The 27324-nt window shown below is 47.8% G+C and overlaps 1 protein-coding gene across 10 annotated transcripts in view; it reads left to right on the top strand.

The window, feature by feature from the left end:
• Window positions 1-27324, top strand: part of LOC128347073 (uncharacterized) — a 70944-nt gene that overhangs the window by 16066 nt on the left and 27554 nt on the right. Inside the window, exon 1 of one of the 10 annotated variants that reach the window (XM_053301146.1) lies at window positions 17416-17877. The exons of the other annotated variants lie outside the window; for them this stretch is intronic. The gene's annotated coding sequence lies outside the window, so the exon portion shown is untranslated. Of the gene's footprint in view, window positions 1-17415; window positions 17878-27324 lie in introns of those variants that run through there. 10 annotated transcript variants of the gene reach the window in all.

Raw genomic sequence — 27324 nt, forward strand, 5'->3', positions numbered from 1 at the left:
TAATGCAGTGGATGTTCACATTGCTGTTTTTATGTGTTCTCTTATTCTGAAGACTACACACTGCTCCTCAGGCACAGATTTTCATAAAAAGGGTGTATGCTGCTTTTCTACAACAACAAATTAAAGTGGTTTACACAACAAAGGGCTTAAGAAAATGGTTCCCTGTCCAAAAGGGCTCATGATCTAAACAGACATGATGAGAAACCAGCAACAGCTAATGGAGAGATGGCATGCTGGGCTGAATAAGGACAGTTGCTCTCCCGCTGCTAAATTATAAAAGAACCACCACTTTAAAGGATAAGACTGTTGCACAGACTTCTCCATCTAAGTCTTCACTACAGTAAGATCCCAAGTGTTGCTACCCTATTACATGCTTTGAAGTTGGTCTTCAGTGTGCTTTTGGTGCTGGGTCAAACTTACATTAGCATAGTCAACTAGCATATGTAATTTGAATAACTTGGTTCAAATACTAAACCTCTCTTGCAGATGTTTATGTTTTTATTGAATATATGAATATCCTGCCTGTCTTATCTGTCTGGCAGCTCACTTGAAAATATAAATCGGACCTTTGACTGACAGTGAGTAGCTTAGCTAGAATTCCATTCAACTGTTTCTGTTGGACAATACCTATTGAGGTGCCTTATTTTTATTTAAGCACTATAAGAACATAAGAGCAACCTTGCTGGATCAGGTCCAAGGCTCATCTAGTCCAGCATCCTGTTTCACACTGTAGCCCACCTGATGTCGCTGGAAGCCACAGGCAGGAGTTGAGGGCATGCCCTCCCTCCTGCTGTTATTCCACTGCAACTGGTACTCAGAGGCATCCTGCCTTTGAGGCTGGAGGTGGCCTATAGCCCTCCAACTAGTAGCCAATGATAGACCTCTCCTCCATAAAGTTATCCAACCCCCTCTTAAAGCCATCCAGGTTGTTGGCTGTCACCACATCTTGTGGCAGAGAATTCCATAAGTTGATTATGCATTGTGTGAAAAAGTACCTCCGTTTGTTGGTCCTACATTTTCTGGCAATCAATTTCATGGGATGACCCCTGGTTCTAGTGTTATGTGAGAGGGAGAAGAATTTCTCTCTATCCACTTTTTCCCCTGAGTAGGAGATCCTCAGCAAGGGTAGTGGACTGCGCATGCTCAAGACAGAACTGGACCATGTGATTTGGTTGTAGGCGGAGCTGCTTCCCAGTTCCAGTTCTGTCTCTCTCAGGGCAGGACGCTTAGAGAGAGCTCTGGTCTTTTTTTCCTACTGCTGGTATCGTCATTTTATATTTTCTCTTACTCTCCCCCTCCCCCCACCTGCTTTCTTTAGCTTGTGCGAGGGTGGGAAGAGAGTCGGGCTTCATTCGGTGCTAAAAATTTCAATCTAAACTTTGCCTTTTTCAGATCCATTCGGTCCTATTGGCGTCTCCAAATTGCGTTATCTTGATTTTACCGTTTTAAAAATGGAATTGGCTCGTGCTGAGTAGCTTCTTCGGGGCTCCTTGTCGGAGGGAGCCTCACTGCCGCAGGACCTGGGCAGTGCAAAAACCTCCCTTTTGCCCAATGCGGCTTCACAGGGAGCGCTCCTGGTGCCGCTTGACTCTTCCACCCATGCTTTGGCGTCTCGGGTGATTGAAACAGAGGCTTCAGAACAGCAACCGGCTAAAGCCCCTAAAAAATCTAAGCACAATGGGGGGCCAAGCTTCTCTGAAGAAGAAGCGCAAGGAGTCCCTCCTCAGATCAGAGGGCTGCAAGCGCCTCAGCGAACGGCTCCTCATTCAAGCCGTTTGCAAGCGCTCAAAAGCGAAACTCGGCAAAAATGGTGCCAAAATAGCAGGTAGCTCCAAAAGGCCTGCTTTAGAGGTGGAGAACCAGAGCCTGGTGGGCACTCTCCTGGCATCCATGCCTCTGCCCCGCGAGGGCTCAGCGGTTGAGGGGGAATCGGCTGGCCTGCGCATTCCCTCCCCGCTGTTGGTTTACTCTGCACCCGGAACGGATCCCACGAGGACTCGGGAGACCCCTGTGAGTACTGATCCCTTCTCCCCCAGGGCTACCCAGTGGCTTAGGGAGTTCTTTAGAAGGGAATTTTTCTTAGAGCCACCTGCGGCTCCACTGTTGGGGGTACAGATTCAATCCCAACCACTCCCAGTGGGGAACCCCCAACTACAGCCCTTGGGCCCTTCCACTTCTGGTATCATTCCTCCCGCCTTGCCCCCCAATCCAGCTCCAGGGGCAGGACGTAGGAGGGCTCTCAATAGGAAGGGCAGTGATAGACTTTACTCGTCTTCGCCTGATACCAGCCCACGCCGTAGGGCTATTCCATTGTGCGAACAGGGTTTCTTTATGCCCAGGTCCTTACCTCATAGGGGCAAATGCAGGCGCAGAGTCTCTCCATCCTCCTCCTCTTCATCTCCTCAGAGGGACAAGAGACCTAGATGATCCAGACCACCAGCAGGACCCACACCTTCGAACCCCGCCTCGCACCTACTCCCTTCCCCCCCCCCAACTCCCTCCCTTGGTTCCCCAGCTCCCGGCCAGACCAGCACCATCTGACATACCAGTTCAGCCCTCAGGGAGCGACTCTGGGCACTCCGTTGCACTGATTCCATCGGGATCCATGGACTCAGATAAGGAGGAAGGGGGACTGTCTGAAGAGGAGGTGGTCCCTCCTATTTCTAATTCTATCAGACTTTTTTCATCAGCAGATTTTGAGGTTCTTCTGACCAAAGCTAAGAGCACAATTAATGATGTCTCCGCATCTGCGCCTACACAACCAGCCTCTGCTCTCGATCACCAGGTTTTTCCATCATCAGAACCTACTATGTCTGTAGTTCCTTTTTCTCCTCTTTTTCAGAAGGTGATGTGTGCAGAATGGAAGCACCCAGCCTCCACCAAACCAATTGGCAACATTTCCCCAAAACATTATAATTTACCCATGGAGGTGTCTAAGTTGTTAGCCACACCTAAGGTGGACCTGCCCATAGTCCAATTAGTCTCGGGGGCAATACTGCATTCTGAAGGGCAGGAACAGTTAAAATCACAGGAGGATAGGTGCTGTGACACCCTTCTTAAGAAGGTCCACAACGCCTCCGCCACTGCCATAAAGATGGCCACTACCAACTCCATTTTTGCCTGGGTGTCCGTGCTATGGGCCAAGGAGCTGGTCAAAATGGTACCTCCTGAGCTTCCTAAATTGTGGCAAGGCATAAACAAAATGGCCAAAGCAGCCACCTTAACAGCAGATTCTATCTTGGACTGCATTCAGCACTCCTCCCGAGCCTTGGTAGCCGGCGTAGCTGTACGCCGCTCGCTCTGGCACAAGTCATGGAATGTAGACTCTAAATCCAAATTGGCCTTAACATCAGCCCCCTTTGCCGGGACAGACCTTTTCGGGCCAGCCCTGGAACCGGTCCTGATTGAAACACAGGACAAAAAGAAGGCCATGTCTTCCTCACGCAGGGGCTCTAGGCAGTCTTTTTGTGGTTCACGTTTTTCCTTTCGCCCCTACAGGCAATTCATCCAGATAGGGACGTTGGGTCCCAACTATTCAGAGGTTCAAACAGACCACAGTGGCGACAAAGGTATTGAGGTAATTCCAGAGGCTCCGCCCCCCCCCCAGCAGTTTAATACATCCTACTCTCAGCACAAGCAATGATGCCATTCCCATGGCCGGCAGGCTGTCGGAGTTCTGCACTACCTGGCTCTCCACGGCCTCTGACGCCTGGGTGATAGACGTAGTTTCCCACGGTTACTCCATAGTTGTCTACGAATCCGTGGTCCTATTCTCCGTCCAACGAAAAATGAGGTCCGCTTCCCTTATCAGCTGCCTGGATCTAGTGCCCCCCTGCCGGTTGACGTGTATTTTGACCGTGACACTGTCCATCCGGAGAAGAACATGTTGCCCCAGAAGGAGGTGGTGGAAGTGGAATAGTGCTAGGTGGGCTGCTCAGAGTTCTAGCCAGTTTATCGGACATCTGGGCTCCTCTGTTGACCAGGATCCTGCACATTCTGATCAGAGCCCACGACAGAATGCATCTTCACTTCGCCTATGACAGCAACCACTTCCAATACCGCGCCTTGCCCTTTGGCCTGTCATCAGCCCTGAGATGTCCAGACGACGGTGACAGCCCTACAGGACCACGGATTCATAGTCAACCTAGAAAAGAGCCAACTAGTTCCAACCCAATGGCTGGTACATATGGGAGCTCTGTTAGACATGGCGCAGGGGACAATCCATCTCCCTGAGGAACGAAGAGACAAGATCATACATCAGCTCTGCCCTCTCCTGCTAAAACGCGAGGACATCAAGATTTTGGCACAAGCACTGGGCTCAATGATAGCATTCCTGGACTGTTCTCCTTGGGCCAGGTGGCACTCACAACCCCTCCAATGGGCACTACTGCCTTGTCAAGACAACATCATGGCAGTCACACACAGGACCGAACATCTAAAGGGCGAAGACAACGATCTGGCAGACTGGCTCAGTCGGCAGTCTCTTGACCCAGGAGAATGGTCTCTTCACCCGGAAGTATTCAGTCAGATGTCCAGGATTCTGGGACAACCACAGGTGGACCTGTTCACCTCGCCAGTCAACCGCCAAGTTCCCTGCTTCATATCCAGATACCACTCTCCCCTTGTGGAAGTGACCAACGCTCTCTACACCCCATGGCCAGACAGCCTGCTCTACGCCTTCCCTCCCACTCCCTTTAACAGGAAAGTCATCAGGAAACTGCTTCTGGAAAAATCAGATCTGATCCTCGTGCTATTTTGGCTCCGCAGACCATGGTTTTCCAACCTCCTCGATCTCGCCACTCTGCCGCCGTGGAGCCTTCCGTTCCATCCTGACCTGTTGAGTCAGGGTCCCCTCCTCCACCCAGACCTCAAGTGGCTTCAACTCTCTGACTGGAGGTTGAGCGCACGAAGCTGAGAGCCAAGGGGTATTCTAAACCAGTTCAAGTCACCATCTTAGCCTCAAGGAGGCCTTCCACGAATCGTATATATCAGGCCACATGGTCGGCTTTCTTATGATGGGCACATGCACACAAGAAGGATCCCCTTGTGGCTGGAGTGCCAGAAGTCCTCGCCTTCCTTCAAGCTGGCTTGAGTTTGCACCTTCTCCCCAGTACCCTCAAACAGCAGGCCTCTGCCCTGGCCTTGGTACTGAACATCTCATCATCCTCCTCTGGTCAACCAGCGCTTCATCCTCACGTTTCCAGATTTCTGCGCGGTGCGGCCAATCTAGCACCGCCCCCCATCAAACACTTTCCCTTCTGGAACTTGAATCGGGTTCTGAATGCTCTCACGAAGGCTCCATTCGAGCCCATCGCCTCCATTCCACTTAAAGTTTTGTCCTATAAGGTTCTGTTCCTGGTGGCGATCACATCTGCCCACAGGGTTTCCGAATTGGGCGCTCTTTCATCGAGGAAAGAATTCTGTACTTTTCAGTCAGATGCAGTCAATCTTCAGTTAGACCCGACCTTCCTGCCTAAGGTCAACACCGCCTTTCACAGGACTCAGGTTATCGTTCTTTCCTCCTTTTTGCCCTGCTCCCACCCATCCCAAAGAAAGATTGTGGCATAAACTTGACGTGCATAGGGCCCTACGCATGTACGTACGCAGAACCAGAGATATCCGCAAGACTGATGCACTCTTTGTCTCCTTCCATTCTCCATGTCTTGGTAACAGGGTGTCCAAGGCTACACTAGCCGGGTGGGTAAAATCCTGTGTCCTCTTGGCATATAAATCCTTACAACTGCCTCCTCCTGGCGGGGTGACTGCCCTCCACCAGGAGTGCTGCCACCTCGGCGGCCTTTTCAGCTCACATTCCCCTGGCCGAAATATGCAGGGCCGCTACTTGGTCCTCCGTCACACCCTTTATCCACCATTATAAAATTTCTAGTTTTTCCAAAGCTCAAGCGGCTTTCGGCCGCACAGTTTGGCAGCAAGTTGTATAGTTACATCCTCCCTCCCAGGGACTTCTATTTTAGCTTGGATATGTCCCTTGCTGAGGATCTCCTACTCAGGGGGAAAAGGAACATTGGTCTTACCGTGAAGGGTTCTTTTTCCCTGTAGTAGGAGATCCTCAGGCCCCACCTGGATGTGTTTTCTATATTCTCGGGGTTACAATTTTATCCTTGAGAATGTGTTACATCAATTTGCCTGGAACAGACATTTAGCTAACCGGCCTGTAATTTCCCGTTTTCACCCCTGGATCCTTTTTTAAAAATTGGTGTAACATTGGCTACTTTCCAGTTCTCGGGTACAGAGCCTGATTGTAGGGACAAGTTATATATTTTAGCAAGGAGGTAGGCAATTTTACATTTGAGTTCTTTAAGGACTCTTGGATGGATGCCGTCTGGCCCTGGCAATTTGCTAGTTTTTAGCCTTTTCAGTAGACTTATGTATGTGTCCCCCACCCCCATCAACTTTGCAACACCTGGATCAATATGAACCAAATTGGGTACAGTTGTATGGACACATAGGGACATCACAACGGCGTAGTTTTTGATGATGTCATCCACCCCAATCCAAGATGGTGGACACATAACCTTTGAGGCACAAGTGGGCTAAGTTGTGCCTACAGATGTCTAATTTGTGCCTACTGTCCATTGAACATCTGCCGGTTGTTCAAACCTGTTTAGAGGCCTGTAACAGGGCCTTTGAACAGGTTCGTGCACATCCCTAGCCATAATGGCGTGGTGTGGTGATGTCATCCACTCCATTTTAAGATGGCGGCTGCATGAACACAAGTGAGCTAACTTGTGAACCGCCTAACTAATTTGTGGACTGTCTAACCCATTTGGACCAAATTGGGGACAGTTGCCGTAAGTGACACACAGGGACACCTCAGTGGTATAGTTTATGATGTCATCCACCCCATCCAAGATGGTGGACTTGTAAACTTTTGAGGCACAAGTGGGCTAACTTGTGACCTGCCTAACTGATTTGAACCAAAATTTCTACAGCTGTAGGAACACATAGGGATGCCCAAATGGTGTAGTGTATTGTGATGTCATCCACACCAATTCAAGATGGTGGCTGCATAAACGTTTGAGGTGCAAGCGGGCTAATTTGTGGACTGCCTAACCCATTTAAACCAAATTAGGTACACTTGCAGTGAGTGACACACAGGGACACCTCAATGGCATAGTTGGTGATGTCATCCACCACGATCCAAGATAGCGGATGTGTAAACTTTTGAGACGCAAGTGGGTTAACTTGTGTACCAACTAACTGATTTGAACCAAAATTGCAACAGCTGTAGGGACACATAGGAATGCCTTAATTAGTGATGTGTACAGAACTGGCGGGTTGCTTGAAGCAGGGGGAATACCTTTAATAGTGGAGAGGGTGCTCTTATCTCTCCTGCCACATTTCCCCCAATGGCGCTACACTTGAAAAGGGTATGGCGGGGCGGCAGCATACCTTCCTGCTGCCCCATTGCCTCGTTGGACCAGAAGTGACAGGAAGTACCTGACATGCATGTTTATTTTAAAGCAGTTTGAAATAAGTTATCTAAATGAGAAAGAGAGTGGGTAAGGCAACAGTGATGAAGACCACAACCAAAGCTAGCTTCAAGTCCCCTTTTGAAGTGTTGCTCTGGCAGGGAAAATGCGGCAGGAGAGGTAAGAGCACCCTCCCCTGCCCTTAAAGGTATCTCACCCACCTTCGAACCAGCCAATCTGCCGGTTGTTCGAATCTGTTTAGAAGTCTGTAAAAGGGCCTCTGAACAGGTTCGTGCACATCCCTAGCCATAATGGCATGGTGTGATGATGTCATCCACTCCATTTCAAGATAGCAGCTGCATGAACAGAAGTGGGCTAACTTGTGAACCGCCTAACCAATCTGTGGACTGTCTAACTCTTTTGAATTAAATTGGGTATAGTTGCAGTAAGTGACACACAGGGACACCTCAGTAGCGTAGTTTGTGGTGATGTCATCCACGCCTATCCAAGATGGCGGCCTTGTGAACATCTGAGGCTCAAGCAGGCTAATTTGTGGACTGTCTAACCCATTTGAACCAAATTGGGGACAGCTGCAGTGAGTGACACACAGGGGCACCTCAGTGGCATAGTTTGGGATGATGTCATCCATCCTGATTCAAGATGGCAAAACCATGAACCTTTGAGGTGCAGGTGAGCTAACTTGTGAACCACTTAACTGATTTGAACCAAATTAGCTTCAGCTGTAGGGACACATAGGGATGCCCTAATGGTGTAGTTTGTGATGATGTCACCCACCCCCATCCAAGGTGGTAGAAGTGTAAACCTTTGAAGCACAACTGCACTAACCTGAGAACTGTCTAACTGATTTGAACCAAATCTGGTACAGTTGTCGTGAGTGACACACAGGGACACCTCAGTGGTGTAGTTTGTAATGATGTCAACCACCCTGATCCAAGATGGCAGACGCATGAACATTTGAGGTGCAAGAGATCTAACTTGTGGAGCTCAATTTGAACCAAATTTAGTCATCGTAGAGACAGTGAAAGTAGGCTGATTAGTTCTAACTTGTTAAATTTCCAGACCATTTAGAATGTTATCTCTTGACATTTCTGTCTGACTCAATTCTCTAGCCTCTGTCCCTGAGAAGTCCGGTTAAGGAACAGATATATGCTCAGTATCCTCTGCCATGAAGACAGATGCAAAGAACTAATTTCTCTGCAGCCTCCATATCCTCCTTAATAAATCATTTTCACTACCGCATCATCTAATGGACCAACTGCCTCCCTGGCAGGTTTCCTGCTTCTGATGTATTTAAAGAAGTTTTTGTTATTCGCTTTGATGCTATTAGCAAAATGTTTCTCAAACTCTCTTTTTGCCTCCCTTATTGTCACCTTGCATTTCTCTTGCCAGAGTTTGTGTTCCTTTCTGTTTTCTTCATTTGGACAGGACTTACAATTTTTGAAGGAAGTCTTCTTCCCTTTTATGGCTTCCTTGACTTTACCTGTTAGTCATGCTGGCATCCTCCCGGCCTTGGTGGTACCTTTCCTTCTTTTGGGTATACAGTCTAACTGGGCTTCTAGTATTGTGGTTTTGAGTAAACTCCATGCATTCTGGAGTGAAGTGAATCTCCTGATTTTCCCTTTCAGCTTTCTTTTCACCATACTCCTCATTTTCGAGAGGTTTCCTCTTCTGAAATTCAAAGTGTCTGTGTTAGACTTCTTTAGTTATTCTCTCTCCATAATTTGCACTATGGTCACTGTTCCCTAAAGGGTTCATGACCATGATATCACACACCAAGTCTTGGGTGCCACTCAGGATTAAGCCCAAGGTCGCCTTCTCTCTGGTTGGTTCCATGACCAACTGTTCTAGGGCCCAGTCATTCAGCGCATCTAGAAATTTGACCTCTTTGTCATTACCTGACTGTGAATTTACCCAGTCTATGTGTGAGTAATTGAAGTCACTCATTATTACTGCCCTGTCTCTCTTTGACACCTCCCTGATTTCCTTCTGCAATTCCTAGTCACTGTCAGCATTTTGAGGGCGATAGCACATCCCCAGTAGCACATTTCCTTTCAGGCCTTGTATTGTCACCCACAGAGTTTCTGTGGGGGACTCCGGTTTTCCTAGGTTTTCTAGCTTGTTACCCTTTCTTTTACATACAGTGCTACTCCACCTCCAAGGCACCCCTCCCTGTTCTTTCTATGGAGTTTATATCCAGGGATAACAGTGTTCCATTGGTTCTCATTGTTCCGCCATGTTTCTATTATGTACACTATATCTATTTCTCTGTTAGTAAGCAAGCACTCCAGCTCGCCCAACTTGGCTCAGAGGCTTCTGGCATTGGCATATAAGCACCTATACGCTGAACCTCTTACCTGGTGTTTGCTATCTTTCTTTTGGCTCTTTGATCTCTTTGACCAGTTAGCACAGCCTTCTGTCTGCTCTTTATGTGGTTCTGCTCTGTCCCCTTCTATTTTATCTGAATCTTTTACACGCTCACACCTTAAGGCATGGCATCTACCTAACCAGATACTGCCCAGCTCCTGTTGGCTATTCCCCAGGTGTCATTTTAAAAGATGCTCTGCGACCTTTTTGATGTTAAGTGCCAGCAATCTTGTTCCATCTTAGTTCAAGTGGAGCCTGTTCCTTTTGGGCAAGCAAAGCCTGTACAAAAATGTATCCCAGTGACTCACAAATCTAAACCTGCGCTGAAGTTCTGGGCCAATTTGAGGTGATGAGAGAGGATGTTCTAAATTGTCTTGAAAAACTAAAAATTAACAAATCTCTAGGGCCACACAAGAGTTCTGAAGGAACTCAAATGTGAAATTGCTGATCCCCTAGCAAAAATATGTAACTTGTCCCTACATTCATGCTCTGTACCAGAGGACTGGAAAGTAGCCAATGTAACTCCAATTTTCAAAAAGGGATCTGGGAATTTAGAGGCCGTTCAGTTTAACTTCAGTGCCGGGTAAACTGATGGAGAGCATACTTAAGGACAAAATTGTTAAACATATAGAAGAAAAGGCCTTGCTGAGGTAGAGCCAGCATGGCTTCTGCAAGGGCATGTCTTGCCTCCCTGACCTTTTGGAGTCTTTTGAGAATGTCAACAGATATGTGGATAAAGGTGACTTTATTTAGACATCCAAAAAGCTTTCTACAAAGTTCCTCATCAAAGACTCTTGAGAAAACTTAGCAGTCATGGGATAAGGAGACAAGTTCATGTGTGGATCGGTAACTGGTTGAAGGACAGGAAACAAAGGGAATAAATGGAGGGTTTTTGCAATGGAGGAAAGTAGGAAGTGGGATCCCCCAGGGATCAGTACTGGGACCAGTGCTCTAACTTGTTCATAAATGATCTAGAAGTTGGGGTGACCAGCGAAGTGGCCAAATTTGCAGACGGCACTAAACTATTTAGGCTAGTGAAATCAACAACAGATTGTGAGGAGCTGCAAAAAGATATCTCCAAACTGGGGGAGTGGGTGACAAAATGGCAAATGTGGTTCAGTGTAAACAAGTGATGCATATTGGGGCAAAAACCCCAGCTTCACATATACGCTGATGGGATCTGAGCTTTTGGTGACTGACCAGGAGATAGATTTTGGGGTCATGATGGACAACTCATTGAAAGTGAGCAACTCTGTGTGCGGCAGCTGTGAAAAAGGCTAATTCCATGCCAGGAGTCATTAGGAAGGGGATTGAAAATAAAAATGCTAATATTATAATGCCCTCATACAAATCTATGGTGTGGCCACATCTGGAGTATGGTATACAACTTCACCGTATCTTAAGAAGGATATTGTAGAACTGGAAAAGGTGCAGAAGAGGGCAACCAAAATGATCAGGGACCTGGAGCACCTTCCTTATGAAGCTAGGCTACAGCATCTGGGGCTCTTGACCTTGGAAAAGAGGTAATTAAAGGGAGTTGCCTCCCCTTCGTTTGACAACCGTTGTCAAAGTGGCCCTGAAATCTGAGCTGCCCCAAACATTTTGGCATGGAAGCTAAGGTCACTTTAGGCTGTTAGTCTTGGGGTCCTTGAGACCACCTCCGTCAGTCTAGGCAGGGTACTGTATTGCAGTGGGGTGGGTGAGAGACACTTAGCAGTACACCCATCCTCACTTGAGAGTCTTAACATCAGATACATAACCACGTACACTGCTCTAGGCTCCTTGAAGGAACAGTGGGATACAATCCAATGTAAAAATAAAAATAAAAATGCATTCAGTCAAAATTAGGAGACTGCTGTAGCTAGAGAGAGGGATGGAATCCCTATCAACCAAGGCTGCTCCCACTGCATTCGTGCAGCACCAGGAAACCTGGAGGAAAATCTCGGAAATTTAACCTCTCCTCCTTTGTCCAGCCAGGTATCCGTAATACATACTATGTTAAAATGCTCATCCAGGATTAAATTTAACAGCAGAGGTTTAGCACTCTGTAGCTGAGTAGCTCAATCAGCCTTGATGGGTTGCTGATAGGTCTACCAACATTCCCAGGCAAGGAAAATGACCTGAAGGAATATTAGTGGGCAAATGTCTAGAGCAGGGTTGCACAACTCTGGCCCTCCAGCAAATGTTGGACTACAACTCCCATCATCCCTGACTGACAGTTGTGTTTGGGGGTGATGGGAGATGTAGTCCAAAAAAAGCCAAAGTTGTGCAGGCCTAGTCCAGAGTCACTTCCCTTGACCTGGCCCATCTTAATGCCTACCCACCCCCTTCCACCCTTAGACTTTCCGCTCTGCCATCATGCTAACAAAATCTTGGAGAATAATCAGCCTTTAAATACCTTGGCAGCTTCCTGTTTTCCTGTAGAAACAGGTGAATGATCTGTAATTAAGACTGCAAATGGTGTTAGTAAATGGTATGGGCTTCAGGCTTAAGTGGTGCAATTCATTGACTAAAACTTTAGTCCTATATGAGAACTGTACCTCCTACTAACTGGTGCTGCCAACAAGAAGCAAAAACTCCTAAAATCAGTACTCCTGAAGGGCTGGTCCTCTCCAGGCTCCACAGATGTGCCAGCTCTCTTCTCCTTGAGTCAAACTACATAGGAAAAAAATGGATGGTTTTTCTTACATATTTTCACCTTTAAAAAGGGGGCGGGGTGGGGTTCATCTTCAAATGCAGGCCACTTAAGTGGATGGCATTCTGTCAAAATCGGAGGAAAGACATTTTACAGTATTTCTATTAAGGACACAAACTCAGACTTGGGTTTAAAAAATAAAATTAAAGCCACATTTTAAATTTAATTTTTATTTTTTGAAATGACTATGCTCTGGTGCATTGCTCGTAATAACGTATTATGAACCTTAAAAACGTTCTCATTTTTCCAGTACCATCCAAGAGGTATCTTAGGCTTAATTGAAGTTTTGAAAATATGTGCATTTAATGTGTTTCTTTCCTACTGAGGCATCTAAAAAAACTTGTGCTCTAGGTGCTTTTCAGAATATGTTGTTCGTTCTCCTTTATTAGATCTCCCCCCCCAAAAAAAAATCATTTGGGGGAGAAACTGCTCCAGATTATGTATGATAAAACCAAAGAACAGACCATAAGGACAAATGAGCTCAGAGCTGAATGCCAGTTTCAGGGGAGCAATGGCAGGAGAGGGGACACGCCCTTCATCTCCTGCTGGTGGGCTTCCCAGAGGTATGGGCAGGAAACCGAATGCTGGACTAGATAGGGCTTCGGCCTGGTCCGGCAAGGCTGCTGCAGCTGTTATGCTCTGGAAACCTTTCCTGAAGGCTGGCAGAGCCTGGCTCTAGCAGGCATCAGCCAGAAGAGAGGCCCACACAACAAAGAAGGCTGTAGCCTGTGTGTCCCCTTTCAATTTAGCAGCCCATATTGAAGGGAGTCAAAGCCAAGCCTCTCCTGCTGATCTTAAAAAGGGATGAATGGTTCACATTTTTATATAAGACCTTGATATAACTTCTACCAGAGCCAGAGGGAGAGGAGGGAGTTCACTGGAGTGGATCCTTGACTGTAAGGGATTCACAGTAGGATGTACCATCCATCCACTTTATTTTAATGTGGGGCAAACCACTCTTTCTACATAAGATTTGGATGGGGTGTGTGTGTAGCAAAACCCTCCCTAGATAGGATAAGCATTCCTAGGTCTCCAGAGCGTGTGACTAAGGCAGACCCAAAATGAAGAGTAGCATGCTTCACCATCAAGGGTTTATAATTAGATTCAAAGAAAAACAAGAGTATGCAATAAGAACTGTCTCTTCATAAAGCAGATTGTAAGCGAGACTTTTCATTAACCAGGCAACTCAGATTCAAGCAATATGTTAAAGGAAAATAACTTCCCTCACGCGTCTGACTGAACTGGTCCCTATCATTACTCACAGGCAGGGGTCTTCCTGCTGTCTCCAGCCCCCAGGCTGTGGTCTTCTCATTTCCCCAGCAGCTTCTCAGCCAGCTGCTTCCTCAGGACACTCTTGGGACAGAACAAAGCTTTCTTCTGCTGATGGCTGTGAGTGTAGTTCCCACCCAGTCCTCTGGACTGGTCCTTCTGTTTTGATTTCCCCCGGGCTTTCCTCCTTATTAGGAAAGGCCCACACTCCCAGCAGTTCAAATCCTTCCCATTACTACAGACCTGGAAGGAGCGACTTAGAAAATTGTTAGAAAACATTCTCAAGCCCAGCTAGCTGAAGCGTGCTATTTGAGTAACATTCTAGTGACGATCGGGGTACAAACACCCAAGTGGCCCATTGCCACTGATTCCTAAACTTCGACCCTCACTGGCAACAGGCGCCTGGCTTGCTGAAAAGAGCAGGAAGGAGATTGCTGCCCTTCCCCCTGCTCTCATGTACTACTGTGTGGAACCAGGTCATGGCAACCTTTAACTTCCTGAATTCCTCATGGCATTCAACAGCCCCACACACACTGGATAAAAGGCTCTCAAGATGATTCAAGGTAGACGTGTGCCTGGCGGCACCTAAGCACTGCCTGGAAGCAGTGATGGGGTGGATATTCAAGAGCAGGGAGCCCAAATATCAGCTTCTCCCTTTGGAAGGAGGCAGCCAAAATTCAAGCAGGGCAAAAACCTCTTTGAGCTGCCTCTGCCAGTTGACGCTGGAGCTCATGGGGCTTGCTTGCGTGCTTTACTTTCAAGCTGCACAATGTTTAAAAACAAAGTTTGGGGGGGGGGAGTGTTTAACTACTTTTTTTAGTGGGGGTGGGAGACCAACCTCCTAAGCCTCCACCACTGCCTCAGTACTGCTGCTGGGCACAAGGACCACTCACCACCCCCTCCATTGAGCCAGCAGCTGTGCACTAGTACTAGGCACTAGGCCAACAGAGGCCTCTCCCTCAGAAGAAGAAATGGGGGAAAGGCACTGTAAGATCTTCCCCTCAGGGGATGGAGCTGCTCTGGGAAGAGCATCAGAAGGTTCCAGGTTCCCACCCTGGCAGCATCTCCAAGATAGGGCTGAGAGAGATTCCTGCTTGCAACCTTGGAGAAGCCGCTGCCAGTCTGTGAAGACAATACTGAGCGAGATGGACCAAGGGCCTGACTCAGTATATGGCAGCTTCCTATGTTCCTATGCCCCCCCCTTTCCACTGCAAGAGCATGGAGGCAGTAACAGGAAATGCCACCGTCTCCTGCTTTGTCCAAACAAGGTCAATGGCAGGGTGCAGGGGTGGGCAGGCAGGAAGTCTGGGGCACCCGGCCAAACCTTTGGGGCATGTGCCTCTTATGCCCAGTGCTAGTAACGCTGGTATAGAGGGGTTACCAATACTGTAATTTGCAAATTGTCAGGGGTGCTTTGTTTGTTTGCAAGTGAGGATGGATTAATGTTATGCTGGCTTGGCACTATGGAAGAAGGGCAGTGCCAGCCAGGAACTTTAAAATCTCAATTAAAATGTAAGCACAGGCTTGTGGAATATTTAGCTCATGGGGTGGTTTCTGGCTTTGAATGCAGTTGCAGGGTGCACACTGCACGTAGCTCAGTGGAAGAGCACCGGCTTTGCATGCATAAAGTTCAGATCCTGGCATCTTTGATTTAAAAATCCCATGTAGCAGGGCTCGAGAAGACTGGGCTCGAGACCTTGGAGAGCCACTGTCAGTCAGGTACTAGACTAGAGGGACTCATGGTCTGATACAGTCGAAGGCAGCTTCATATGGAAAGCTGGATTAACTGGTGGAACACAGCGTCCCTGAGGACACTACACATTTATTTTAGGCTTGCAGAAGTAGAAATGCAGTGCTGTGACATTCATCACTAGTAATGGCACTGGTACTATCCAATAGGTACCTGGCATGAGCCAAGCCCTCCTGATGCCTGTGGCAGTATGGTGAGCCACCACTCCTACTCCATGTGCTCTTCTTCCCACTAATAATTCCTCCTTTCCGATCTGCCCTCTGGTCTCCTGTGGCATGCAGTGCACATGACATACCAATTCTTTCCTTCTGATCTCCTCCCAAGCCCCACTCATTCCTCCCAAATCCTGCTAATTTCCCCAAAGCCCTGCCAATTCCGTCCTCCCGAAACCCTGCGGATTACCCCAAAGCTCTGACCCACCTATTCCCTCCCCCTTAAGCACCAGCCTACTGATTCCCTCCCCACAAGCCTCTGCTGATTTCAACCACAGCTCCCCTTAGCTGGTGGTGGCAGCAGCAGCTCCTGCCACCACTCCAGCTTCTCATCCCTTTTTGTTTTTTCAAAAGGCAGAGGGTGGGGAAACAGAGCGGCAGGAAGTGACTTAAAGGCATTCATGACATTCCATTCCATTTCCCCACCTGTTGCCTTTTCAAAAGGCAGAGCAGAACAAGCAGGAGGGAGGGAGGGAGGAGGAACCAGAGAATGGTGTAGTAGTGATGGCTGGACCATGCATGTGTGTGCTGCTACCACATAAGGTTTGAGGGGTGGCAGGCCAGATGAGGTGGTGGTAGGGATGCCAACTGTCCCACACTGCGCAGGATGTCCCGCGGTGGGGCAGCCGTGCTGGAGGTTGGCGAGAGAGACTGCGAAAGAACTCCTCACCCAGCCTGCCTACCTCCCTCACTTGGGAGGTAGGCAGGCTGGATGAGGAGCTCTTTCGCCTTCTCTCCCGCCTGCCTCCAGCATGCCCACCCCAACCTCACTGTCATAGTTTGGGAGGCGGGCGGGGCTCTCGCTGCCGTGTCCGCTCTGCTGCCACTGTGCAGCAGCAGCAGCCGCCACCACCAGCGGGGAGTGGGAGGGGTATGTCAAATGCAACTCAGCAGTGAGTCATGCTTACCAGGCCATTTGAACTCCACTGGCTCTTGCTGAAGTGGGATGGAGTGAACCCCAGGCCAGCCAAGCTTCTGGTACTGGCTGTTCTGATGCAACCTCAGGCCTTTGCCAAGTTGCAGTAAGAGCATGCTGAGAATGCGTCCCTCTCTTGCTTATTTCACTGTTGTCTTTTGCTTGGCCAGAAAGGAGTTGGGTCCCATATGGATTTGTCAAGATTGTGCCAAGGAAGACTAAGTTCCAGAAGTGCGGAAGATCTTGCAAGAGTGGAACTCTGAAGACTGGATGGAAAACAGCCCTATACAAAAAGAAGGAGTTTTGCATCACTTAGAATATTTTGAGAAGAACCAAAGCATGAGCTGTAATAGGATGCAAGGGACCTTGATGTGACACAAGCAAGCACAGAGCTGCACAAAGCACAGAAGCCATATCAGTGTCGACAGCTCCATCTAGATCACATCTGCTTTTTTCAGCCTTCTACACAAATCACATGTACAAACTTTATTCTCTAACACTGAGGCCTAGAAACATGTTCCTTAAGATTCTCAAAGATTCAGCTGCCCCCAGTGAGACAGAGAAGGGCCATACCAGTTCCGAAAGCAGCCTGAAGACAGGGCTAAGCTGAATAACCAGGACTACTCCACCCTAGTCTGATAAGGGCATTGACATTAAATCAGCAACTCTGCTTTAGGGAGTATTCCATTGCTTGGTGCAATGGAATGCTCAAGGTCAATCTGATCCCTGCCTTTTCACAGAAGTGAAAACATAAGTCTTGCGCAATTGCTTGAGAACTGCTTAAGAATTGAGGAAAGCAAGCAAGAAGGGCAAGAGCCTCTGGTCTTTTGGAGCACCTGAATAGGAGCAAGAAGGAACCTCAAGCCTTTGTTTTCAGCCATTAAGGGTCATTTCTTGAATGGGCAGCTGCCTAACACTGGCCTCAAGGCAGAAAATCTTGATGCCCTTGCCCTATTCCCCTCAGTTGGCATCGTGCAAATCCTTTCCTCCTCTCCCCTCAGACACTTTTGCTTGCTCCAAGTCCCGCCCAAGACTCTGGTCAAACTGTTGGGGGACTGGTGGCTTCAGGCTGCCTCTCTATTGTGCCTTTCTGACTTGGCCCGCTTCCTTTCCTGCAATTTCCATCACAGCTGAAGTCTTCCTGAAGTGGGCTAGTGTAAGTTTTAGAACTTGCCTTCGGGACTGCCCAGGACCCTCAGCCACTTCCATAAACTCTGGTAAAGCCCAGTGCTTTTTTTTTTTTTGGTAATACTCCAGGAGCCAGCAGAGGTGCTCTTACCCCTGGACTTCAGGGTTGACGTCCAGGGCCTCCACAGCCCCTGAGGGCCCCCCAAATCCTCTTTAGTCTGTCCCACAGGGTGTGGTCGCTGGGCCAAGCATGATGATGCTTAATTTGCATCAGTCAGTTGACTGGTCACTGACTGTAATAAATTATTACTTACTTACTTAATTCGCAGGGGAGTGAGGGGCCTCCCAAGGCCTTTAGGTCCAGGCTCCAAAATTACTTTGGTGCACCTCTGGGAGCCAGTATGTGTGCTTGTGTGGCCACGCAAGGGGGTGTGGCGTGGCACTCAGAAACTCACTCCCTGCTAGGGATCGCAGTGGCAGGGAGGGCCAAGCTCCCAAAGCGCCTGGTGCGGCGCTCGAAAACTCACTCCGTAGGGTACGAAGCCAAAACCCTCCCTGCAACTGCAGTCCTCAGTGGGGAATGGGTTTTCGAGTGCTGCACCAGGCGCTTTCGGAGATTGACCATGCCCCCTTGTGTCACACACACAGGGGGCATTGTCAAGCTCTGAAAGCATCCAGCATGGTCCAGCATAGTGTAGTGGTTAGAGTGTGGCACCAGGACCGGGAAGACCCGTGTTCGAATCCCCATTCAACCATGAAACTCACTGGGTGACTCTGGGCCAGTCATGTATCTCTCAGCCTAACCTCCCTCACAGGGTGGTTGTGAAGATAAAAAGAAGCATGTACTCTGAGCTCCTTGGAGGAAGAGTGGGATATAAATGTAAAGAAGAAAAAAACCAAACGAAGCTGGGAATGAAGCTTCATTCCCTAGGAACTGCAGGGAACGAAAGCAAAGCCCTCCCCGCTGCTGCGATCCTCAGCAGGGGGTGAATTTCTGAGCACCACGCCAAGCCACCTTGAGTGGCCATGCAAGCACACAAGGGGGCATGACCAAGCTCCAAAAGTGCCCAGTGCGGAGCTCCAAAACTCACTCCCTGCTTGCAGGGGATGAAGACAAAGCCCTCCCCTCTTCTGCAATTCCTGCCAGGGAGTGGGTTTCTGAGCGCTGCCCTGAGTGCTTTTGGGGCTTGGCCGCACCCCTTTATGTGGCCACTCAAGGGGGCATGGTGCAGCACCTACAGTCGGGGGGGGGAACAACCCTGCTGAAGCCTCTCCACTTCCTTCTAACCCAGCGCTTAGCTATGGGGCTCAGGTTCGTGTCCAGCTGTTTGCCCACTGCTTAGAAAATGAAGCACACACTCCAAGAAATACATTTAAAAAACCAAAAACCTTTATGTAAGTTAAAAGAGCTCGCTTAAAGCATTTAAATAGTTTAGTAGAGATCTCACCAGTCCAAGTAGTCTTTGATCAAAGTCCAGCAACACACACACAAAACAAGATAGTCAAGCCCTGAGCTGGAATCCCGATTAGAAGAGGAAGAAAGCGGGGGGGGGGGGAGCACAGCTGCTCACAACCTCATGGCTCAAACTCTTATAGTCCTTTTCCACAAGGGAAGCTCTTAGCCTCCCAAGGGATGATCTTGCTAGTTTTTACGTGTTAGTCTGTATGAACAGACTTGAAACATGGTCATCATCGGATATGGATTCTTGATTAAAAGCATAGAAGCCCCTTATGTGACAATGTGATAACATAATGTGATAATGTGATCAGATAATTATATATAATTAATTATCTGTCTGCAGTTGCCACCAGCTCGTCTGGTGGCTTCTCAGGGACGGGCCTTCTCTGTTGCTGCCCCGAGGCTTTGGAATGTGCTCCCTGCTGAAACAAGAACCTCCCCATCTCTGACAACTTTTTAAAAGTCTTTAAAGACTATTCTGTTCACCCAGGCTTTTAATTCAATACTATTTTAATAGTTTTAACATTGGGGTTTTTAAAATTAAATTTTAAATTGTAATGTTTTAACTTTTTCTGTTATTTCTTTTGTTTTAACGAATGTTTTAACTTTTCTGTTATCATTTGTTTTGTTTTGTTGTAGACTGCCCAGAGATGCAAGTTTTGGGCGGTGTAAAATATGATAAATGAATAAATTAATATAACATAAAGCAAGCCCCATTCTCCTTCACAACAACTGTTGAAATCAACATGTTTCAGCTATGCAGGAGAGGTGTGTAGACTCAGAATGTAACCCTATATCCACCTCCAATTATATAGACTGTAACCAGAGCCAGCTCTAGACTTTTTGGCGCCCTCGGTGAAGCATGACTTTTGTGCTCTCTCCCCAGCTGAGAAGTGCTGAGTACTCCCAGTGGCCAAGAATGATGCACACACACACACACACACACACACACACACACACACACACACACACACACACACGGGCAAACCCCTCCTCTTCCCCAACCTTAAAACCCTGAGCCAATGGAGCCAGCTTACTTGGGTGTGTGTCTTATTGAGCTCAGTGGGACTTATTTGCAAATAACCATGCATAGGGTTGGTCAGCAGGGTTGCAAGCCTAAACATACACAATAGTGCCCAGAAAGTCCCAAACATATGTGATGAGCAAGATATCAAAGTGAATGGGACTGCATCAGGTTCAAGCCAAAGACTTCAAGGCACTGGGGCTGTGAAACAGGAGAAGGCTTGAGTGTGATTTAAAGGGGGGGGGAATGTCTAGATTGTGAGTGTCACACTTATGTGTTTTTTCTGGAGTAAGAAGTGACGTTTCTCCCAAACACAGCTGGTCATCTATTAATTGTACTTGGTTCAAGAACAAGTCAGCGATTTTCTGGTCTCTGGGGGGATCCCACAGTACTTCTTGGGCCATTGACATGTGGAAGTACTTTTTGTTGTATTGTCTTTCTGCTCCCCAAAAACACCCTGTTATCATAGCATATATTTATTTATTGTTATTTATTTATTTATTGCATTTATATCCCGCTCTTCCTCCAAGGAGCCCAGAGCAGTGTACTACATACTTGAGTTTTTTTCACACAACAACCCTGCGAAGTAGGTTTGGCTGAGAGAGAAGTGACTGGCCCAGAGTCACCCAGAAAGTATCATGGCTGAATGGGGATTTGAACTCGGGTCTCCCCGGTCCTAGTCCAGCACTCTAACCACTACACCACGCTGGCTCTCTTTCTATATTTGAGAAAGATTGTGCAAGAAATCCACTCTACTTGCTTTATATCCCACTCTTCCTCCAAGGAACCCAGAGCAGTGGACATGGTTATACTTATGCTCACACCAACCCTGTGAGGTAGGTCAGGTTGATAGATAAGTGACTGGCCCAGAGTTACCCAGTGAGTTTCATGGCTGAAGGGGGATTTGAACTCCCTGGTCCTAGTCCAAAAACTCTAACCACTACATTGCACCGGTTCTCGGTGAAGAAACTTTAGGAAACCGCAGGAAATTAGCAGGAGTTGGAGAAAAGACAACATCAATAAATTTGTGAATTTGTAAAATTTGAAATAAACACCAACCACCTGGGCATGTCCAGTCCACCAGTTCCCTCCATGATCCTCACACAAAGCAGCCCAATTTCAGCATCAACCCCTGAACACTTATTTGTGAGTAAGCCTAATTAAAGTCAGTGGGGTTTACATCCAAGTAAACATGGCTAGGTGTGGACTGCACAGCAGAACCATATAGTTTTTTGCTCAGGGATACAGCTTCTGGAGAGAGAGAGAGAGAGGGGGGGGGGGGGAGAGATTGTCTGTCTGTCTGTCTGTCCGTTCTTTCATAAGTTTTGCAGTGCAGGCTGGAAAAAGACAGGTTGGATTTGCTAATAGAACCTGTGCTCCTTTGTGACACTGTGGTGAGCTTTGTGACACTGTGGTGAGCTTTGTGACACTGTGGTGAGCTTTGTCCTTGGCTGCTGCAGTGGGAACTACTTTCAGGACCAGGACCAGAGTGGAGGGAGTTGGGAGGAGGATGCGGTTTCTAGAGCCTAGATCTAGAGCCTTCTAGATCAACAGGCAAGAGGAGACTCTCTCTCTCTCTCTCCCTCTCTCCCCCTCCCTCCCTCTCTCCTCCCAATGGAGAGGAGGGAGTTGGGAGGAGGATGCAGTTTCTAGCACCTAGAGCAAGGGCGTAACTACCATTAGGCAAGGGGAGGCAGTCGTCTTGGGGCCCCACTGCCTCGAGGGGACCCCCAGAGACACATCTCATGACTCCCCACCCGCCCATGTTGCACCCCCTATGAATTATGTTGAGTCTCTTGGAGATCAGCAGGAGCAGAGAGTAAAAAAACTAGATTCAATGTGAACTAGAAATTAACCGTATTCATAATGGGGATGTGAGTGTGAGTGCACGATCGATTGTGAAGTGTGTTTGTGTGTGAGGGGCCCATTTTAAAATCTTGTCTCTGGGCCCCCTCCAACCTTGCTACGCCCCTGACCTAGAGCCTAGATCTAGAGCCTTCGCTCTCTCTTCCAGGGGTGTAGCTATCACTGTTCACCCATATTCTGTCAAAATGGGTGGTCGCTCGGACCCTCCCCCCCCATTCGCCTTCCCTAGACATTAGCGCTTTTGAGCTCCGTGCATCCCGTTACAGCTAAGTTCGGTTATTCCAAAGTCCGGCAAACAAGGCTCTGCAGTTGGCCCTGCTCGCCACCAGAGGCACCCTGCTGCTGCCGCTCCTGCCAGCCCCCACCACACCCACACACCCTTGCTGCTGCTCTTACCACCTGCTGCTGCTGGCCAACCACCTCTGACTAGCCATTACGCTTCTGACTAGCCTTGGGAGCCGGCTGGCAAGTAGCAATGTGGCAGGAGCAGCTGTGGAGCCACAAGGGGTGGTGAGAGGCAGGAGCGGAGAGCAAAAGCAAAGCTGCTGATGGCAGGAACCGCAGATGGCAGGAGGGATGAGTGGCCGGTGCAGCAGTGCAGATGGCAAGGGCAGCAGGCAACATTGGGCAGCTGGAGCAGCTGGCAACAGGTGCGGCAACATGGGTGGCAGGAGCAGCAAGCAGGTGCGGCAGCAGGAGCAGCGGCAAGGCACCAGCATCGGTCCCCTCGCTACACCACCGGGAGTGGAGAGGCGAGGCTGCAGGCCTGAGCCAAGTCCTAGGGGCCCAGGCCCTTGATCCTCTAAGCTCCTAGCAATGCCTCTGCCTTAACCAAAAAACTTACCCTGGTATTGAAATGTGAACATGTCCTGAATTTTTTCAGTCCTCATAAAACACTGCCCATCAGAAAAGCTTACCTCGGTACTGAAATCTGACAGAGCAATGAAAACCTATGGTCTAGTCCATTTCAAAGCATTTCCCTGGTATTGAAAGGTGACAAGGTAAGAGGAAATTCTGTTCTTGTCCATCGGAAAACAGTATCAGGTAAGTAAATCTGACAGCGTAAATAAAAATTACATTGCACCAGCACCCCCTAAGAAATGACACTCTAAGCAGCTGCTGAGCTCTGTCTATTGGGCAAGCCAGACCTGACTGTAACTCTTATCTCCAGCTCCACTTGGTCTATCATCCCATTTCTTTCCTGCTCCCCTCTATGCTAGAATTATCTCAAGCTTTCAACCATTAGAATTCAATGCTCTGTTTAAGGACCAGCATCTTGTAGTTAGCCATTTCTGACCAGTTCCCCAAGAGATAAATAATCCACGGCCACTTTAATTTTGTGTGCTTTTGTTCTTGAATAAACTTAATCTCTGTTTGCAAAGAAACCTTGTCTTAAGTCCATTGCTCCAATTTAGGGTATCCTAAGGCTGACCTTGCCTTTACCCATGATTAGCTTTCCAACTGCCTTACATAACATCATTGCTGTTTGCACCAATTCGAGTGAATCCCCTCCCCCTCCCCGCCACAGATAGCAACAGTGCACCAGTGGAAATGTGGTAACACTATGCTCTGCCATGGTCGGTTTAGAATGGCACCATATTCCACAGACCAGAAGGCAGGGATTTAATCTTTGCTGCAAACTGGTAGCATCTCTGCTAGGTCAGACCAAAGATCCATCTGGTACAGAATCTTGCTTCTCACAGTGGCCAGTCAGATGCTTCTGGGAAACCCACCAGCAGGGTGAGAAGGCAGCAGCTCCCCTCTGTTGCCCTCCAGTGACTAGTATTCAGAAGTATACTGCCTCTGAACATGGAAGCTCCATATAGCAGCCCTCCATTAGTTTGTCTAGTCCCCTTTTAACACCAGCTAAGATAGTGGCTAACACTACCTTTTGCAGTGACCAGGCAATCTGCATCCAGTAGAAATTGCAGTACAGATCACGGAGGGATCTGTTCTTGCCTATAGGCGTGAATACAGAAACCATGAATAATGAAACCTTGAGTCATTGCGAACTGGGGAGTTTGTTTCTAACAAAACAAAGGTTCCCCCTCCCAAAAAAAAATAGCAAGGAGGGCAGAAATAAGAGAAGAAAAGGACAATATCTTATTCTCTCCAGCAACGCCTCCACAAACCCCCCAAACAGCCAAATATCCCCCCACTTTTTAAAGAGCCACAAAATGGCACTCTGCTGGGAAATGGTGGCCAGAAATGACATCGGAAGTGATTTTTGGCCACTCAAAACCGCAGGTAGGCAAATTTCGTCTATTTGTCTATCTGTGGATAATGAAACTGGGAGGCGAGTCTCACAATCGATGAGACTCACTGAAATGAGGTCAGCGGGGAGAGTGGACTTAGCCCGCTCTCCTCGCAGATGATTGCCCGTAGAGCCCTGGGTGGCCAGATTGGCTGCCTACACAACTGCTGGCTCCATCACAGGGCCGGTGGGGGCTGCGGGGATCCCGGAAGGTCCAGGATGCCCTGCATGAGCAGGCGGGGCATCCTGGAGAGACCCCCAGGGCCGGGAGGCTTGTTTCAGCCTCCCGGCGGGGGTTTCCTCATGTGTTGCTGAGGAACACAATCAAAAAGATGAGATTGATGGAGCCCTCTCTCTGTTAACCTCAGCTAAGCGGAGGGCTGCTTTAGGAGGTTTGCTGCAGCAGCACACGATCGGCAAAAAGCGGGCTAGCCTCCCTTAACCTGCCTTTTGCCGATCGTGAGAAGCTCCTCTGGGTCTCTGAGATCCAACCGCAGATATGGAGTCCACGGATAACGAGGGCCACCTGTATCTATCTCTGTCTGTTTACATTAGCCTTGTTCAGGCAATATGCAAACTAGGGATGCTGCACTCATGTACAGCGTCCCTGAGAATGTGCTCAAAGGTTCCACTCCCACAATGGCACACACAGCCCTCCCCACCCCCACTCACAGTGTTTGTCTTCAGAGACGCAGCTGCTGTACTCTGGGCTCGTAGAGAGAATCCTCCCCATGATCAGAATGCTGGGGCACCCCAAAATTCAGCATCTCGGAGAGGATCTCTCCATGAGCACCGTGTTTGTCTCTGCAAATGCTGTAAGTATGGAGGGGGTGGGGTCTTGTGTGGTGGTGAGACACACAAGCACATTCTCAGGGACACTGTCCATGAGTGCAGCATCCTCCCCACCCCCCAGTTTGCTTAACACCTGTGGTATTAGCCCAAGATCATTCTGTGCAATTTTTGATTGATGTGGTTCAGTCTGCTGCAACCCAGCTTCCCACATTGCCTCTGGAGGCAATTCCTTAACCGATTTCTGTCTGATCGGCATTTCCTTCAGAAGCCAATAGATGGCAGTTGTTTCCTCACAAGCCCTTATTTCCATTCCACTGGGTCTCATTCACTGTCTGAAGCTCAATCTCTCATTCTCAAGATTTGCTTTAAGAATTCCCCATCACATGAGGTCACTTCAGTCCTTATTTTTAAGAGAAGCAGCTAACATTATTATAATTATTTATTCGATTTCTATACCGCCCTTCCAAAAATGGCTCAGGGCGGTTTATACAGAGAAATAACAAATAAATAAGATAAGATGGATCCCTGTCCCCAAAGGGCTCACAATCTAAAAATAAACATCAGACAGACACCAGCAACAGACACTGGAGGTCCTGTGCAGGGGGTGGATAGGGCCACTTACTCTCCCCCTGCTAAACAGATTAGTATTCAGGCAATAAGTCCTCATGGTATGCAATATCAACTGTGAGTGTTGCACATGCACAGGTTCATCAGCCCTTAGTTTTGGCATTAATATACTGTATTTACTTGAATAGAAGATGACTCCACATTAAAAACAGAGGTTAAATACAGGTTATAGCTGTATTTACTGGAAAGGAAGAGGATCCTGAATGTAAGATTACCCCGACTTCGAACATCAAATAACTTGGGGCAAAACTAGTCTTGGATTCAGATAAATGCAGTACATAGGGAGTCAGTGCATTGGCTTGTTTTCTACAAAAGTCCTCTTAGGGCAGAGAGACTTGTCTTTGTGAAGTGCCATGTACATAGATGGTGAAATACTAGTAGTAGTAGTGCTGCTGCTACTTCTATTCATATTAATTAATATTAATTATTGTCAGGACCAGGCATTGTTGCATCTGAACACTGCATCTCCCCCTTGCATCACAACTTGTGATTCACAAGCAAAAATGGAAGCACTTACTGCAAGCACACGGTAGCCTGAGGATGACCCAGTACAGAATGTGGGGGGTACCATGGAACTTTCGACTAGTTTAACCTAGACCTTTCATTTAGGATAACAAGCCTGAATCAACAATCTTGCATATCTTTGTTTATCACACTAACCTGACCTTATTCTCAGACCTGGAATATTGTATAGCCATCTGGCCAGTTTTAAGCATTATCATGTGATGAGGGAAGTTGCTATTTAATTATTATTATTTCTTGTTTACACAGTCAGACAGGTGTTATTGACTGGTTTGTTTTATCCAGACATCGAGTCCTTCCCAAGGACCTGGGATGGCTGAATTTAATTGTCAATTGTTATAGATATTGTCGCAGAATATAGGCTGTTCCCAGTAAAGTTGCTTTTTGTAATTGGCTGATGGTGATTTCTGTGGCCCCTATGGTGTTGAGGTGCTCTTCAAGGTCTTTTGGAACTGCACCCAGGGCGCCAATGACCACTGGGATTATTTTGGTCTTTTTCTGCCACAGCCTTTCAATTTCAATTTGTAGATCTTTGTATTTGGTGATTTTTTCTATTTCTTTTTCTTCTATTCTGCTATCCCCTGGTATTGCTATGTCGATGATTTTGACTTGTTTTTCTTTCTTCTCGACTACAGTTATATCTGGTGCATTGCGTGGCAGATGTTTGTCTGTTTGTAGTTGGAAGTCCCATCATATTTTGACATCTTCATTTTCTACCACTTTTTCAATTTTATGGTCCCACCAATTTTTGGCTACAGGTAGCTTGTATTTTTTGCAGATGTTCCAGTGTATCATCCCTGCTACCTTGTCATGCCTTTGTTTGTAGTCAGTCTGTGCGATCTTTTTACAACAGCTGATTAGGTGGTCCACTGTTTCATCTGCTTCTTTACAAAGGCGGCACTTGCTGTTTGTGGTTGATTTTTCGACTTTTGCTCTTATTGCATTGGTTCTTAGTGCCTGTTCTTGTGCAGCCAGTATTAAACCCTCTGTTT

This window comes from Hemicordylus capensis, chromosome 2, assembly GCF_027244095.1.
Source record: "Hemicordylus capensis ecotype Gifberg chromosome 2, rHemCap1.1.pri, whole genome shotgun sequence".
Taxonomy (NCBI): Eukaryota; Metazoa; Chordata; class Lepidosauria; order Squamata; family Cordylidae; genus Hemicordylus; species Hemicordylus capensis.